The sequence below is a fragment of the Aedes aegypti genome, chromosome 2 (genome assembly GCF_002204515.2).
Source record: "Aedes aegypti strain LVP_AGWG chromosome 2, AaegL5.0 Primary Assembly, whole genome shotgun sequence".
NCBI lineage: Eukaryota > Metazoa > Arthropoda > Insecta > Diptera > Culicidae > Aedes > Aedes aegypti.
Window position 1 is genome coordinate 207,646,872 of NC_035108.1, and position 16,575 is coordinate 207,663,446.

At 38.3% G+C, this 16,575-nt stretch overlaps 1 long non-coding RNA gene across 1 annotated transcript; it reads left to right on the top strand.

The window, feature by feature from the left end:
* The first annotated feature begins 6,626 nt into the window (after window positions 1-6,626).
* On the top strand, window positions 6,627-7,446 carry LOC110675516. Its single transcript, XR_002499565.1, has 4 exons — window positions 6,627-6,723; window positions 6,790-6,926; window positions 6,989-7,124; window positions 7,323-7,446. It is a non-coding gene; the product is annotated as an uncharacterized LOC110675516 (long non-coding RNA).
* Window positions 7,447-16,575: the final 9,129 nt, after the last annotated feature.

Here is a 16,575-nt window from a genome sequence, read left to right on the forward strand (position 1 = left end):
AATTGTTATTTAAATCCCGAAAACTTGTTAAAGTAGTCGGAGCCGACTATCAATAAATGAAAATCATGATTAATAACTCCCGAACGAGGCAATTAAGCAAAACAACGAGATTAGGATCGAAAACCATTTCTCGACAATCAGCTAACCGCTAACCACCGCATGGTCCGAGCGCTAAAAGTGCGTAAGTCCGTTAGCAACAATAATTAATAATGAGGGCTCTGCTGGCTTACTGGAACTCCCTCCTTGGCCACTTCTCCTGTTCAGTTAACGTGAACGCGAACGCCATCGACAGCAGTAGGTCAAAGCAGAAGAAGGCTTCAATCAGCTCATTTCAGCTCCACCTTCGACAGTTTGACGTGCCCGGTAGTCAAATTCTATTAACTTTGCTTCTTCTGGAGCCACCTCACCTATTCGGTCGTCTTCGTCTTCGTAGATCGATCTCCCTCGGGGGTGCTCTCACACATCTTCACACAGCGTGCAGAGGAAGATAATCGGTTGGGTAGTCGCACTCCCTTCGATGCCGCCGGCGACTTGAGTCTAACCATTGAAAATTATGAAAATTAATAGCCTTTTACCCGCACTCTATTCATCAATTTCACAAACAAATTGAGACATCTCGACGCTCCTGTACAACTCCCGAAGCAGCTAGTTATCGTGCATCCCATCGAAGTAAGGAATCTTCTTTGCACAACAGTCGATCAAACATCAAACCGATTGATTGGATAGTGTGTAGAGCTGGAATCCCACAGTGCAAAGAATGACGTAGGAAACATTTTTTTATGCACAGATACCTTCCTTAGCCGAATGGAAACGTCTTCGGCTTCAAAGCAAAGCCATGCTGGTGGGTATGGACTTGATTCATGATCGGCACGGAATAAACGCTCAACAGATACCTGAGTACATGGGGCTTCTAGAACCATTTGGGATAATTCATATAGTTCTGGCTCAGCTGATCTCACCATTTTCCAACATAAAAGTACATTTGTATCAGCAGAAACTCGAGGTTGTGTCATAAACCATTCTAGCTTTTGTTCAAACGTTTTTTGCGATAAGTCGACCGCCGATTCCTTCGTACGTAGCATTTGTTCAATCTTTGAAATCGATGTTTTATCGAACGAAATTTCTTTACTCTGGTCATTTGACTTATTTGAAAATCGGTGTTTGATCTCTTCCCATACGTTGAGCAAGTGTGTCTTAAAAAATAAGAATATACGTTAAAAAATTTAAAACTAGTTGTATTTTTAATTACCTTTGCTGTAACTCTCTGTTCATGGGTAATCAGCTCACTTCCTCTGTAGTTTATTCGTGGATCTAAACTTATTGGTGCCAAAAATGAATTATTATTAAAAAGATTGGACTGCCGCTTCTCCATTGCTCCAAGTAAGCTTATTGACAATGGCGACGCAACTTCTTCCAATTCAATGCGGCATGTCAACCAAACGCAATAGAAATCTCCCATGGTTATAGATTCATTCTGCAACTTCAAGGTAGCTGAATAAACTGGTGTGAATGTCTTTGAAAAATCTTCAATAAATTTCCACGTTTTAGATCCAATTCGCAGTGTCTGATCGTTCTTCAAAATATTCTGGATGAACTCTTTATGCTCCATAAAGTATTCAACCATTAAAGTCATCGATATGCTGAATTCCATCTTGTGTCACATATTGAACTTGAAAATATGTCGCCACTTTTTTGTGCGAAGCGCCGCAGCAATTTTCTTAATAAACTCGATTTTTTTCTTGAATCTTTTCGATTTGATGACATCGTACACTGCAATTTGCAACGTATGTGCAGCACAACGGACTCCATCCAGCATGGCCTCGGATAACAACACTTCCTCAGGCTCATCGTTTGTTTCATAGTATTCATCTTCATTAAAATTATTTTCATCATCAGATTCCCAATCCGCCAATACTGGTGATTCATTGTCCTCATAGTCGATTGCACTGGGCTCGTCATTTGGAGCATCTTTATCGAAATCTTCATCGTCATTTTTAGTTATATTTACTTTACCCACCAAAGCGTCCTTACCGTTATTTTCGAATCCTTCAAGTATTGTACATTGACACCCAAAATGCTCCGTCCTTTTCTCGTTGCTGAGTCCAACTTCAAACAAACGAATCTGTTTTTCAAATCTTTAGTTATGCGTTTCTTGAATTGGTCAGCTGTGTACTTAACCTTAGACGGTATGTTGTTGCGATTGAGTTATATCTTGAATTTTTGTAAGAATTTCACAAATATCAGGTTTCTCGAAAATAGACAACGGTAAGCCTCCGGATGTAACCATTTTTACACATGCTTTTGTGAGAAAGTTGGAGTCGATTTTAATTGTCACTTTCATCATTTTCTTGGGTCGCGGTTCAGAATCTTCTAAGCTAACTTCTTCAGGATCAAGCCCTAGCTCTAGAAACCTTTTCGGATGCATATCTTTAAGTGGCGCTTCAAATTACTTTTTTTTTTCGTAGACAACAGATGTTTTTGGCATAGATTGCATTTCGCCGTTTCGTTCGTTTCGATGATGTTAGTTTAGTTTTCGAATCTTAAAACATGAATTTAGTTTTATAAAGTAACATTGTAGAGCAATAAAACAAAAATACATACCTTAATTCGGGGTATAGTTAATCAGCGGGGAGAAGTTGATCATTCCTGTACCCACATGTTTAGACTGTTATAAAATCTATGACCCGATTTCAATTATCACAATTTCAGAGTTGTGGCATTACCTGATAGCTACTCTTGATTTTCATAAATTCGGTTTGACATTCAAGGTAATTATTTCATGGAAAAACAGATTTTTAAAGAAATGTTTGATGAACTGTTAAAGGGTTCCTCTCCAAACAATCGACTATTTCCACGGCTATACAAAGCTACAATTTTAATAAACTGTTTCATACATTCCAGATATGTTCTGTGTACTCAGTTTTGAATGTGTATTGAGGATACAAATTCTTTTTTTTTTAAGAAAAAATGATCTTTTTGCAAGAGGGTTGCTAATTTCAATGAAAATTGCCTACCTTTAGGCGTTTAATGTGGTGTAGTCTGTGTTGCTACGAGAGCACCGCAACTGGCAACCCTGTCCACATCAAACGAGACCAAGTTTACAAATCTTTCACGTCCGTCAAAGCAAGCTGTCATCTAAAAACAACTATAAAACGTGTCAGCAAGCTTTAATTGAGTGGTCATCTAAAAACATTATTTCCTAGTAAATTTGTGAATTTAATTCCAAATTAGGTACAATGCACTAAATTTATATGGTTCTTTGAATTAATAATTGAAATCTTTATAGTTTATCTGCAATTTGCACTGAATTCAATATATGCCTTTCTCGGCCTAATTACAAGAAGAGTTGCTACTGGTAGGTTAGAATCTTTAACAATGAAGTATGAACTCCTTTCACTTAAATAAATCTATCGTTTAGTAGCCAGCAAGTGATATCGGGTTGAAGATTTAAGGAGACAGTTAATTCGTTGCTGCAGAACACTAATTTGTAAGACATTTGTAATATTATATGAAAACTATGAGTTAATGTTCTCTTACCATTCTAGCTTGAAGCTCTAAATAAATTTCTGCTGTCAAGAAAAGTGTTTGCCTATATAGTTCTACGAGAACAGTCTGTAATACACAACATTCAATTAAAAAAATAACCGATTTATCAATAAGTTGTAAGATTTTTGAGTCTTGATTCAGATTTAGAGACCCCAAATTTAGTGAATAGCATACTTCTTTATTTTAGGAAACCTATCGCAGTAGTTGATCAACTTCACCCCGGAATCAAAAATACCACTTTTTGATATCCAAAAAATGTTTTTGTTATTATGATAATAATTCGTCATAATTTCGTTTATATAATTCGTTAAACATTCAACCAAGTACAGGTTTTTAAAATATTTGGATGATAACACATGCATCCCGCTAGGAATTATAGCACAGAATCGTTCAAAAGTGATCAACTTCCCCCCAGTTTACGGTACCATTATAGAGAAACGTGTGAAATTTATCGAAAAGCCGGAATAATAAGTTTCACTTGAAAACCGATCAATCAAATTACGCCACGAAAATAAACTTTGTTCGTCGAGCGATCAATCAAAGCCTGCTTAAAGTTCAATTTTCTGAACAGAACGCGCTTTCTGTTCAAGAGCTCGCCAAGTTCAGTTCATTTTTTTGGAACGCAAATTTAACGCGTTCAAATGCATAACTGTCTACGAATTTAAAGAACGAGTGAGCTAAAGCAACATTTTTGTGCAGACCGGTGCACAGAAAAACCAAAAGTTTTCAAATGTGAGAACTTTCAAACTTTAAAATTTCTTTCATTTTGAAACTAAGCGGGAAACTATACAGTGCCAGGCCAACTCAGGACACAAGATCCCAGGGTCGGCAATCCCAGGGTCGGCTAGCTACTGGGTAATCAAGGGCTTTCGCGTACAAATAACTAACTACAGGAACTTTAACGTTTCTTGAGCATATTTATTAAAATTCCTATTTGTGTCGTGTGCTTGTTTTTCTGTGTTTTCAATTTCAGTGTTAATTTGTTAAGTGTGACCTAGTTCTAATACTTGTACCGGTACATACCGCTGCCGTTAGTTGGTGGATGAAGAATGGCCGACACAACGACTCAATCCTGCTGTGCGGCCGGAACTCTCGCCGGAATGGCGAAGCGGGCGGATGTAGGGAAGGGTTCGCAGGTCTGCTGACGGGCCAGCGAGCGTTGCTGGACTAGGTGGGCAGACGTCTTCCCTCTTAGGCGCAATCGGCCGGCCGTGGCATGGCCACTAGCATGGGACTCGGTTATATGAAAAATTTAGATTCTCGCTCCAGTCCACTTTTCGGATTGCTTGTGGGTCCCATAACAACTGTGCAAAATTTCAGCTCGAATGGTGAAACTATATTTTAGCGCCAGTCGTTCAAAGTTTGTATGGAATTTACTATGGGAAAACTTACTTTTGCAAAGAAAAATCGCCAGAGGTCGCCCATTGTCTTCTATAAAAATTCTGAATGCAGATCTCGATAGATATTTTTACGATGAACAACGTTGTCGAAGACCGCAAAGCAATCCGATGCGTGTGAAAAAAGTTATTAAGCATAGACTATTCGGAAAGTTTGCCCAATTTTGTTATTATTGTTATTCCTTTACGTGTTAATCAACGTCGCCTTGCCAATAGGTTTTCATTGAATTACTTTTTTCACAAGTGTCAGATTGTTTCGCGGTCTTTGGCAATATTCTCTATGGTAAAAAAAAGCTATCAAGGTATGTGTTCAGAATTTTTATATAAGTCAATGGGAGACCTCTGGAGATTTTTCTTCGCAAAAGTTAGATTTCCCATAGTAAATCCTCTACAAACTTTGAAAGGCTGGCGCTAAAATATAGTTTCACCGATCGAGCTGAAATTTTGCACAGTTGTTATGGAACCCAAAGGCAATCCAAAAAGTGTACTGGAGCGAGAATCTATTTTTTGTCCCACGCTAATGGCCACCTTGGACGGCCGAGAGGGGAAATCTCCTTTTCGTTTAGGGCCAGTGGCCCGAGATAACGATCCTCTTAGGATCCACAATCTTTTACGATTAGGCTCGGAAACCGTTCCCGGCTTCGCGGGCCGAACCGTGTGCTGGACGGAACAATGGCAAAACAAGAACAAGAGGTCCTAAAGGACACAGACCAGTTACAAACTATTTTCTTTGAACAGTGCAGGAATATTTTATTACCTGAGCCTAATTATCACCCAAGCATTCACTTAGCTCCTGCTAAGGGACGAGGGGGGGGGGGGTTCGTACACGTTCTAACTACACTGCACTGAACACTTATCCACAGCACACGGACGCCTGATATAAAAAGAGGCCGAAATTGGACAATGGCCGTCCTTTTAAAGAATTCCCACATTCCATAAGCCTTCAATGTAACTCATGCCATCTCGCCCTACATCATTCTTCGGCCATGATTCATTATTGGTAGCAACGATGACATTTGAACGGCACAGAACCCTATCACTACTGTAGTAGTCTACTGTAGTTGCACAAGAAACGTGAAGGGTCCGACAAACAACAATATAAACAAAACAAAAATCCACAATTTTGTAACCAACCGGTTACACTATCCACCACCCCGATGAAAAAATGCGAAAGCACGAAGAGATGTTGCATTTTTTTTTCGATTCACTCCTTCAAGTCATCTTCGGCCGTCATCGGTTCGTGGATGTCGAACAAACAAATTATCAAATATATACAAAACAAAACAAATTATAATCTTTTAAAACTATAAACGCACGAAATCATAATTAAACTTTACTACAAATTAAAAAGATAAATAATAAAACATGCTAAAATATTCTTTACGTACGTGCACAAATATACATATTAAAATTTCAAAATGAAATAAATTAAAACATGCAAAATATGTACAAAACAAATTTTAAATCTTATAAAATATCCCGTTTTATGGGTAGACAACTCTATTTATACGTTGCGCATCAAAACAATTTTACAACCCTATTTACAAATTATTTACAACACTTTAGATCACATTCCACACGGCCGAACCCCTTGGCGGGATTTATTCGCCGGCGGGCAAACTGTCATTCGTTGACAGTTTGCGAAACGTTATGAATATGTCAAAGTGAACTGTCACAGCATATGTTTTGTTTATCTTTGTATACTTTATGCTGTGCGTTCGGAAAGTTTTATTGAAGTGATAAAGTAGCGAAAGTGGCCTTTTCTGGATTAAATGTATAGGTAAGTAGTACGTACGATAATGAAACATAACTAAGACTTATCTTCGTATGTATTTGTGTCTTTTAGGTTGAGTGGATTCATTCATTTGCGGGTTGTTGGGCTATGGGACGGCAATCTTCGTCGGGGAAGATTGGTCCATAACCAACCCATAATGGTCACGGGACAACCGTGATAACAATCTTGCAACTGCAAGATGAAATCAGGTAAGTAATGTGTACACATTTTAATAATCAATCATGCTAATGATTGTGATGTTTTTATTTAGTTTGGCCAATAATACAAATTGGGTGATCCTCTCCTAACAACTCCACAGGTGGAAAGTGATGAGGGAAAGAAAGTGTACCCCTCACATCCTTCTCCGATCCTGCCAGTGTTGGTATGGATCCCCGAAATCAATTAAAGTAAGTTGGATCTTGTTTTCCATGCATGCTAACCCTTTCTAACGACTGATCGGAATCTTTCATCCGTCGGTCAGACTAATCTCGGTCTTGACTAACAGCATAACGATTCTCATAACAACTAACACAATCGACTAACAGTTCCATAGTCCTATGGTGTTACAAATTTACTAAAAATGTTTTTTTTTCTTTTCATTTCAGATCAACCTTCAGCGGTGTTTGCCGTCGGCGACCGGGGATAATTGGTGACTCCCCCACCTCACCAGAATTCTGGCAAACTGCCGAAAAATTGAATATAAAAGGAAAGAAAAATATACGATTGAACATGAACATTTATGAGTGTTTCTTTTTCATTTTGTTTGACGAAAAGTCTTTTTGGGTTCCAGGTGTGCGTCCGGGACGGGGATTTTTCCTTGAAGGGTTGGGTTCCAAAATCGAAGTAGGTTCCCTGCACATTTCTTTGGCCGTGGGTTCCGCTCGAAGATTTAGGTTGGCCTTTTTCCGGATCTTGAACGATCGGGTCTGCTTTCTGAGGGATTCGGGGTTCGAAGTTCGTGGTTTTGAAGGAATGAAAGCTTCACCAAGTAAGTCTCGGGAGTATTCTGCGGATTGAAGTAACGACTTACTGGTGCAATACGGGGAGAAATAACTGGAAGAATAGCGTGACGTTGGACTTCGGTTTGTTCTCATTTCGACCTGAAGATGGTCTTCCGAAACAGATTCGGACTCGCTGAAGGACATTTCCAAATCCTCGGAATCGGAACTAGGGATTATCAATTCGATTTCCTTCTCTGGTTCTGATTCCGGTTCCCTGTATTCGCATGTCGCGCTGGGGGGCAAATAGCGAGAAATTACATCGCATGTGACGATGTTCATGTCACGCATAAACAAGTAAATGATTCGTTTAATTTTAACGACGTCTGCTGGCATCATTACTCCCGAAGTCCTCTGCTCCCTGATGGAATGCAGAGTCTCTTCGAGGTCCAGCTCTAACTCCTCTAGAGGGTAGTTAGGGTGCGTCGAGAGCAACGGACTAGGCATCTCGGAAGATTCCTCTAAGTCCGACTCGTCCGCATCATACGTCGGAGGCTGCCAATTAATTGGTTTATGATTGATCTCAGCCTTTGCTCGTCGCTTACGTGTCATTGTGTGAGAATCAGTGTTGTGGGTGATGTGGGTAAAACAAAATCGAAAAACGTTGTGATGGATCAAAACAAAACGGATTAAAATAAATATTGCGCGTATGTTGTCATTGTGATTGGACAAAAACAGTGAAGTTCAATTATGATTTATGTTGTATGAATCAATAAACGATCACGAAACACAAAATTTGCATTAACGAATTTTCAGACGGTAAAAACGAGAATCAAGAGCAAATGTGTCCGTGATGTGCTCAGGACCTCTTTTGAAGGCAAAAACCTTGTAATAACACATTTTTAGCACCTTAGTGGAAGATCGTGCATAAGGGGCGAGACATTCGTGCAAGCACGGATCCCTGCCACCTCCCGTCGGCAAAAATCGTTAGATTTTTGTATGCTACTTCGGTCCCTTGATTACCTTTCGCGGACTTTTGGCTGGGTGCCAAGTGAAACTAAGCGGTAAATCATACAGTACCAGGCCAACTCAAGACGCAAGATCTCTCCGGCAATCCCAGGGTCGGCTAGCTACCGGGTAATCAAGGGTTTTTCGCGAATACAAAAACGAACTCCAGGAACTTTCACTTTTCTAGCATTTATAATAATTTCCTAATTGTGGCGTGTGCGTGTTGTTCTGGGGTTTTCAATTTAGTGTAAATTTGTTATGTGTGTCCTAATCTAATGTTCGTACCGGTACATACCGCTGCCGTTTGTTGTTGGGTGGACGAATGGCCGACACAGCGACACCAATCCTGCTGTGCGGCCGGAACTCTCGCCGGAATGGCGAAGCGGACGGATGTACGGACGGTTCTTCAGTCCGTTGACGGGCCAGCGGGCGTTGCTGGACGGTGGGGTTCACAGGCGTCTTCCCTCATGGACGTAATCGGCCGGCCGTGCCATAACCACCTTGGAAAGCCGAGAGGGGAAATCCTCCTTAGCGATTAAGGCCTATGGCCTGAGGATTCGTCCAATAATGGACGGCGAATATCCTAAACGATTAGGCACGGAAGCCTGGAAGCTTCGCGGGCCGAACCGTGTGCTGGACGGAACCAATAAACAGGTACAAGAGCAAGAACAAGAGCAAGAGGTCCTGAGCCTAATTATCACCTAAGCATCCACTTAGCTCCTGCTAAGGGACGAGGGGGGGGGGAGGTTCGTACACGTTCTAACTACACTGCACTGAACACTTATCCACAGCACACGGACGCCTGATATAAAAAGAGGCCGAATTCGGGCAATGGCCGTTCTTTTAAAGATTTCCCACTTTGAACAAAGTACATCTTTTTATCATGCCATCTCGCTTCTCATGAATCATCGCCATGATCAATAATTGGTAGCAAACACGAAGGACGAAGACATTTACAGCGGTACTTAACCCTAACACTCCTGTGGTATTTTCCTTCTGTTTTTGCACAAGAAACGTGAAGGGTCCAACAAACACCAACAAATACAAAACAAAAATCAACAATTTGTAACCAAACGGTTACAATTTGCTCACACATTTGAACCGCAAAAAACAACCAACATAATCGACTCGACATAAAGCCGACCTTGAACGGTAAAAAAGGTAATAAACAACAGTGCGCATCGTATCTTCGTGCTGTGCGTACACGAATTCTCTCTGCTCTTGGAAGTTTTTTGAAATCTACCTAATGCAATAAAACAGTACTATCCAGTGCTGAAATAAAAAAAACGGTACTTTCCAGTGCTACTAAGACATTACTTTTCAGTATTTTTTTTACTATTGATCTCTTAACGAACCTTGTTTGGACCCGTGCCTTCGATTTTTCGTTAGACCCGTTAGCGAAAGCTAGCGGTGGTAATCCTTCTTGGACACCGTTTTGGAAAAAAAAAACTCTTAGAGGTTACGTCTTCTTTCGTTTATTTTCTAAACATGGTTGCAACTACAAACAAAAGGAAGGGTGAATCTCTGAATTTACAACTTCCTTCCAAAGAGTTGGGATTTAAAACTGTCACTAAACGTGGCAAGAATGGAAGAAAGGACGTTTCTCCGGAATGCGAACTTTCTTAAAATGGTGAAATGGATAATGTTGATAATTGCATCGAAATGAGCAATTAGTTCGATGCTCTAGACAAATTTTCCGAACACCAAATCGAAGCAGTCTCTAGCCCAGGCACTTTGATTCAATTGAGGAAGCAAAGAGTACCGCCTATCGTGGTCAGTTGTTCTGAATTTGGGGAACTTAGGCAGGAGATCTCGAACTCCATTAGGGGAATCAAGGTCTCCTTCCAAATTGCAAAGAAAGGAGACTGACGCGTTTTGCCGGAAACTCTTAAAGATTGCGAACTTTTTCTCAAACATTTTGAATAGAAGAAGCACATTTTTTTACTTATGACGACAAAACTTAACGTATGTTCAAAGTTATCCTGAAAGGTCTCTCAAGTGTTATAGTCACATGAAAAGATCAAAAAAAAAAATAAATGATTTACTTGGATTTTACCCAGTCCAAGTAATCATTATGAAAAAGAGAACCCAATCTGGCATTGTTCGGAAAGAGCTTTCTCAATAATATTATTTAGTTCACTTTAACAAAAAAGATCTTAATAATATTGAAGCTTTAGAAAGACTCATAATCGATGTCCGTGTGACATGGGAACATTTTCAGAAACCTGAAGGAAATTTCCAAAACCCCACTCAGTGCCAAAAGTGGGGTCATGGTACAAAACATTGCCGCATGGATGCTAAATGCATGATTTGTGGAGATTCTTCTCACGCTTATGACGTCTGTCCAGTGAAGGAAGATACCGGAAAGTTCATATGCGTAATTCGCGGGGGCAATCGTAAGTTTAATTTTTTAATTGCCCTTCGCGTAGGCGAGTCGTCGAGGCTCGTACCAGGCAGATGAACGGTAATATCCGTTACGAAAACGGTCGTTTCCGGAATTTCCCAATGCTCATTTTTTAGTTAAAGATCTCTTGATCAAGAATCATACCCATCAGGAAGATAAATAACATGCACATTCACAAACTAATTTTAATCGGTCGGGTAGCCGTTCGAATCTTTTAAATTCGAATGTTTCTACCCAAGGATAATCCTTTGCCGTAATCGTAGCAGATAATTCGAACTCCTCCCCTTTTCATACTAAGAGTACCAATTCGAATTGTTTCAAATCAAATGAAAAAAAACCTGCCGCCACAGGTAACTTCTACTCCGCCTCTTCGTCTACCGAAAATTCTAACGGAAAATCATCACATAATGTACTTACCCACTTCAAGTGATATGTTTGCCTCTGATTTTAACAATTGAATATAATGATTGATGCAATGTTCAAAACCACCACTATGACTGAAGCAGTCCAAGTTGGCGTAAAATTTACTTACCAAATTGTTATTGGATTACGTTTTACTAATGAATGTAAATAAAAAATAATTTAAATATTCTAAATTGGAATGCTCGTTCTTTGAATGGTAAAGAAGACGAGCTGTTTAATTTTCTTACAGCTAACGTGCATATAGCAGCTAATACTGAAACTTATTATAAACCTTATTTTAATCTAAACTAAAAAAAGATCCTAACTTTTTTGTTTATCGTAATGATCTACCTAATGGGGCATGTGGGGGAGTTGCAATCATCATTCATAGGCGTATAAAACATCAACTGTTTTCGTCATTTGAAACTAAAGCTTGGTAAATATACTTTCATAGCTGCCTATTTGCCTTTTCAATGCTCTGGACAGCAAGCTTATTTGCTACAAACTGACTTGTGAACAATGACTCGCAAATAGTCAAAATGTTTTGTCATTGGTGACTTTAATGCCAAGCATCGGTCATGGAATAATTCCAACGGCAGAATTGTATTTGATGAGTGCTCTTCAGAATATTTCTCAATTCAATACCGTGATAGCCCTAGCGGGGCCCAGATAGACGTAGCGGTAAACGCGCAGCTATTCAGCATGACCATGCTAAGGGTTGTGGGTTCGAATAACGCTGGTCGAGGATTCGAACCCACGCCAGAAATAAGAAATAAGAAGAAGCCCTACATGATTATCCTCTTCTAGAAATCCATCTAAGATTGACTTGATCTTAACCGACTCTAGTCATCTCTGTAGCCAACTGATTTCTCATGCTGATGTTGATTCTGATCATGTTCCTGTTACATATATCCTGTTACATATATGAAACATACATTGACTCTAATCTTGATGTAAACATTTCTTTACAAACAAAATTTGATATTGACAATGCTCTTGACACTTTAACAAATTCCATTGTTGAAGCCAGGAGCATTGCAATTCCAAAATGTTAATCCATGATCCGTCTTAAAAACGTGAGGAGAAGGCAATTTCAACGCACTCCTGCTATGAAAATTATATGGCAGGATTTGCAGAAAGAATGATTTCGAAACGTTTTTCACAATTAAGAAACAAAAATTTTAAAAATAAAATTTCTCATTGGGACTCTTGCTCTAAGCCCTATTGGAAATTATCAAAAGAAAAGAATGAAGAAAAGAAACCTCAGAAGCCGATACCGGCATTGAAAGAAGAAAAAGAATTATAACTAACCTATTGCGAAAATTCTCATGCAGTTTGAAAGCGCGCACAACTTTTATTAAGGACTTTGGCAGCGTCCATTTATAACGTAGCGCTAAAATTGGAAATTTTTGACCCCCCCCCTCCGTAGCGCTTTTTGTATGAAAAATTTCAAATTTTTGTCTGGACCGTAAGGCTTGAGCTTACTCCCCCCCTCCCCCTAGAGCGTTACGTAATTTGTGGATGCCGCCTTACTGGTCCAATTGAAAATCAAGTTACTCAGGACTTCAAAAATATTCTCAATCAAGAGAACGTTTTAGAAAATTCCTGGAAGACTGTTTTGGAAGAAGTGAGAACTACAGTTATGGATCAAATAGTGTGGAGTCCAACCTATAAAATTCAATAAAACGACATGGAAAACGTAAAATTGTAATTTAAAAGCACGAATTGAATCGTTTCAAATTGGAAATTCGGGTAGTAAACTATTTTGAGTGCTACATTTACATAGGATTGCATAAAAATTAAAAATTGTATCGGTTTTTGAAAACCATATTATGGATCAATTTTCATATTATGGATCAAATAGTGACATATTACGGATTAGTGCGCAAAATCAAGAGATTTTTAACTCAATGCATCTGTATTCCATGATTTGGCGAAGTTATCAATATGTCACATATTACTGCAAAAAATAGCAGTGTTAGAGCTGGAAACAAGGGTAAAATGTCATTTTTGTTGTAAAACTGCATTTTAGGAAGTGAGAAATGTACTGTTTTCGCTCCACACCAAGTTTTCCACCCATTTTTGTCTGCTAAAAAATGAAATTTACAAACCTTGTTGTTTGATTAGTTTTATCCTTAGTGCTATTGTCTGAAAATGTCGAATCCAATGCTTAAAATGGCAGAAATCTACATTATTTGGAAGTGATCCATAACCGTGGTAAACAATCATTTCCTGGTCCATATTATGGATCACTAGTTAGAAGTGCTAATATTCGGTATTTAGAATCAACAATCGAGAAAAATGTTTTCCAAAGATGAATTCATACTAAATCGAAACGAACGAGCATGTTTTATAGTATAACATTGGAATTTTACCACCTTTGGGGGCTTATGAATGCTGACGGTACTTCTTAGAGAAAACGACCATATAATGATAGCTGTGTGGTATCAACTAAACATTTGTCAAATACACCGTTATTTAGCGGTTGAATGTTGTGATTAATATTACAAATGGTAGAAGACAAATAGTATAACATGGTAAAAATATGTTTTAGGTCAACGTTTATGTTTTGAGCGAGTTATCCGATGTTGAACGCCAAAGTGATCCATCACTGTGGGTGATCCGTAACTGTGTGGGCATGGTATTATTAAAAAAAAAATCAAAATTATGAAAGCCAGGATGTTATTTTCTACATCCTCATCAAGAAACTTCCAGAAAGAAGCTTATCATCCTTAGTTGGTATATTTAACAAATGTTTTCAGTTGGCATATTTTCTTGAGAAATAGAAAAATGCTACTGTTGTACCAATTTTGAAACCAGACAATAATCCTGCAGAAGCTTATAGCTATCATCCAATCAGTTTGCTTTCTTCCATCAGTTAAATATTTACTTGCAGACTTTTTGAAAAGGTAACTTTGAACAGAATAGTTCCACATCAACGAAAATTCAATTTTTGCCAATGAACAGTTTGGATTCCGCTAAGGACATTCGACCACTCATCAACTTCTACGTGTAACACATTTGATCCGTTCCAACGAATCTGAAGGCTACTCTACTGCTCTTGCTCTTCTAGAGATGGAAAAAGCATTCGACAGTGTTTGGCATGAAGGTTTGATTGTAAAATTGAAAAACTTTAATTTTCCAACATACATGGTTAGAATAATTCAAAGTTATCTGTCAAATCGTACACTTCAGGTTAATTATCAGAACTCCAGATCTGAAAGACTTCCTGTAAGAGCTGGTGTTCCTCAAGGCAGCATTTTGGGACCAATATTATACAATATTTTCACATCTGACTTACCTGAATTACCTCAGGGATGTCAAAAATCTTTGTTTGCGGATGACACAGGCCTCTCCGCCAAAGGACGAAGCCTGCGTGTCATCTGTAGTAGATTGCAAAAAAGTTTGGATATTTTCTTCATACTTCAAAAAATTAGAGATTAGTCCAAATGCTTCCAAAACTCAACTAATAATATTTCCACATAAACCAAAAGCTTTTTATTTGAAACCTTCAAGTAGACATGTTGTCACGATGAGAGGGGTTCCAATAAATTGGTCAGGTGAAGTTAAGTATCTAGGGCTCATGCTAGATATTAAATTCTTATCTAAAATCACATTGAGGGCATTCAAGCCAAATGTAACATATATTTAAAATGTCTCTATCCCCTTATTAACAGAAAATCAAAACTTTGACTTAAGAACAAGCTTTTGACATTCGAACAAATTTTCAGGCCAGCCATGTTGTATGCTGTACTAATATGGACTAGCTGTTTTAATACCAGGAAGAAAGCTCTGCAGATAATTAAAATTAAAATTTTGAGAATGATTCTGAAGTTTCACCAACGTAGTTCATAGTAGTACCAACGAGTTACATAGAATATCCAATGTTGAAACATTGGAACAAATCTCAAGTTAAATAATTAATAATTTCAGGCAAACATAGTTACAATCTACTTTTTCCACGATTAATGCGTTATGTATATTCAGGGAAAATTAGGTTAAGTAAATTGAAAGTATTTTTTCTATTATATAAAGGTGAAATCAACTCACCTGTAAAAAATCTGAACTGCTACGGCAAATGAAATGTAATATGTTGTTACTTTTCTATTTGTATTGAACTTTATTGGATATTTAGTAGTAGTAGTATTAGTATTTGTAGTAGTAGTAGTAGTAGCAGTAGTAGTAGTTGTAGTAGTAGTAGTAGTATTATTTTATATATGATGCCTTATGTTTGAGGTTATGGCTTTCAGTCTTATATAAAACTCAAAAACGGATTTTTGCTTACATCCGACGTTTCGGACACATGTATTGTGCCTTTTTCAAGAATTGGCTGTGTTCCGTTTTATGCTGTTGGACAAATGTTGCCTACGCTGTGGGCAAAAGATAAAACGGAACACAGCTAATCCTTGAAAAAGGCACAATACATGTGTCCAAAACGTCGGATGTAAGCAAAAATCCGTTTTTGAGTTTTATTTAATACTGAAAGCCATAACCTCAAACATCAAAATAACAGTCTGGAAGTAATCTGGAAGTCATATATCACTGATTCTTTATATACAACAAATATATACCCAAAATTGAAATTTATGATTTATCAATCCTTGGAATGGTTGACTTACTGATGAGGATTGATGCATGAACCTGGATGAGTTCCATTTGCACATTTGTTTAGCGAGGTAACTGCGTCTAATTTCAAAATTATTTGATCAAATTCATGTACACACCAGCAACTTTGTTGCATAAATTTGACCGTTTTGTTGGATTAGAAAAATATTGACATTGGAAAATTTTATTTATAATTTGTTTAAACTATCAATTTTTAGGTCTCACTTGCCCCGGGGTACACGCTATTTTTTTTTCGTTTTCCTGGGTACCTGTTCAAAGATGGACGCCTCCAAACAAAGACAACTCTAAATCTTTTTTTAACTGCATACATAACCATTAGTCCATTTATAGAAAAGATCCCATTTTCTACGAAACATAACTAAATGTTTGGAGTTTCTTCCTCATGTTGGTCTCCACTCCGTAGGGGAATAAAAGCGTAACGAAAAAAAAGTCCAATGTCAATTGAAATTATTAAATTGAACAGCAGCACGTGACCACACT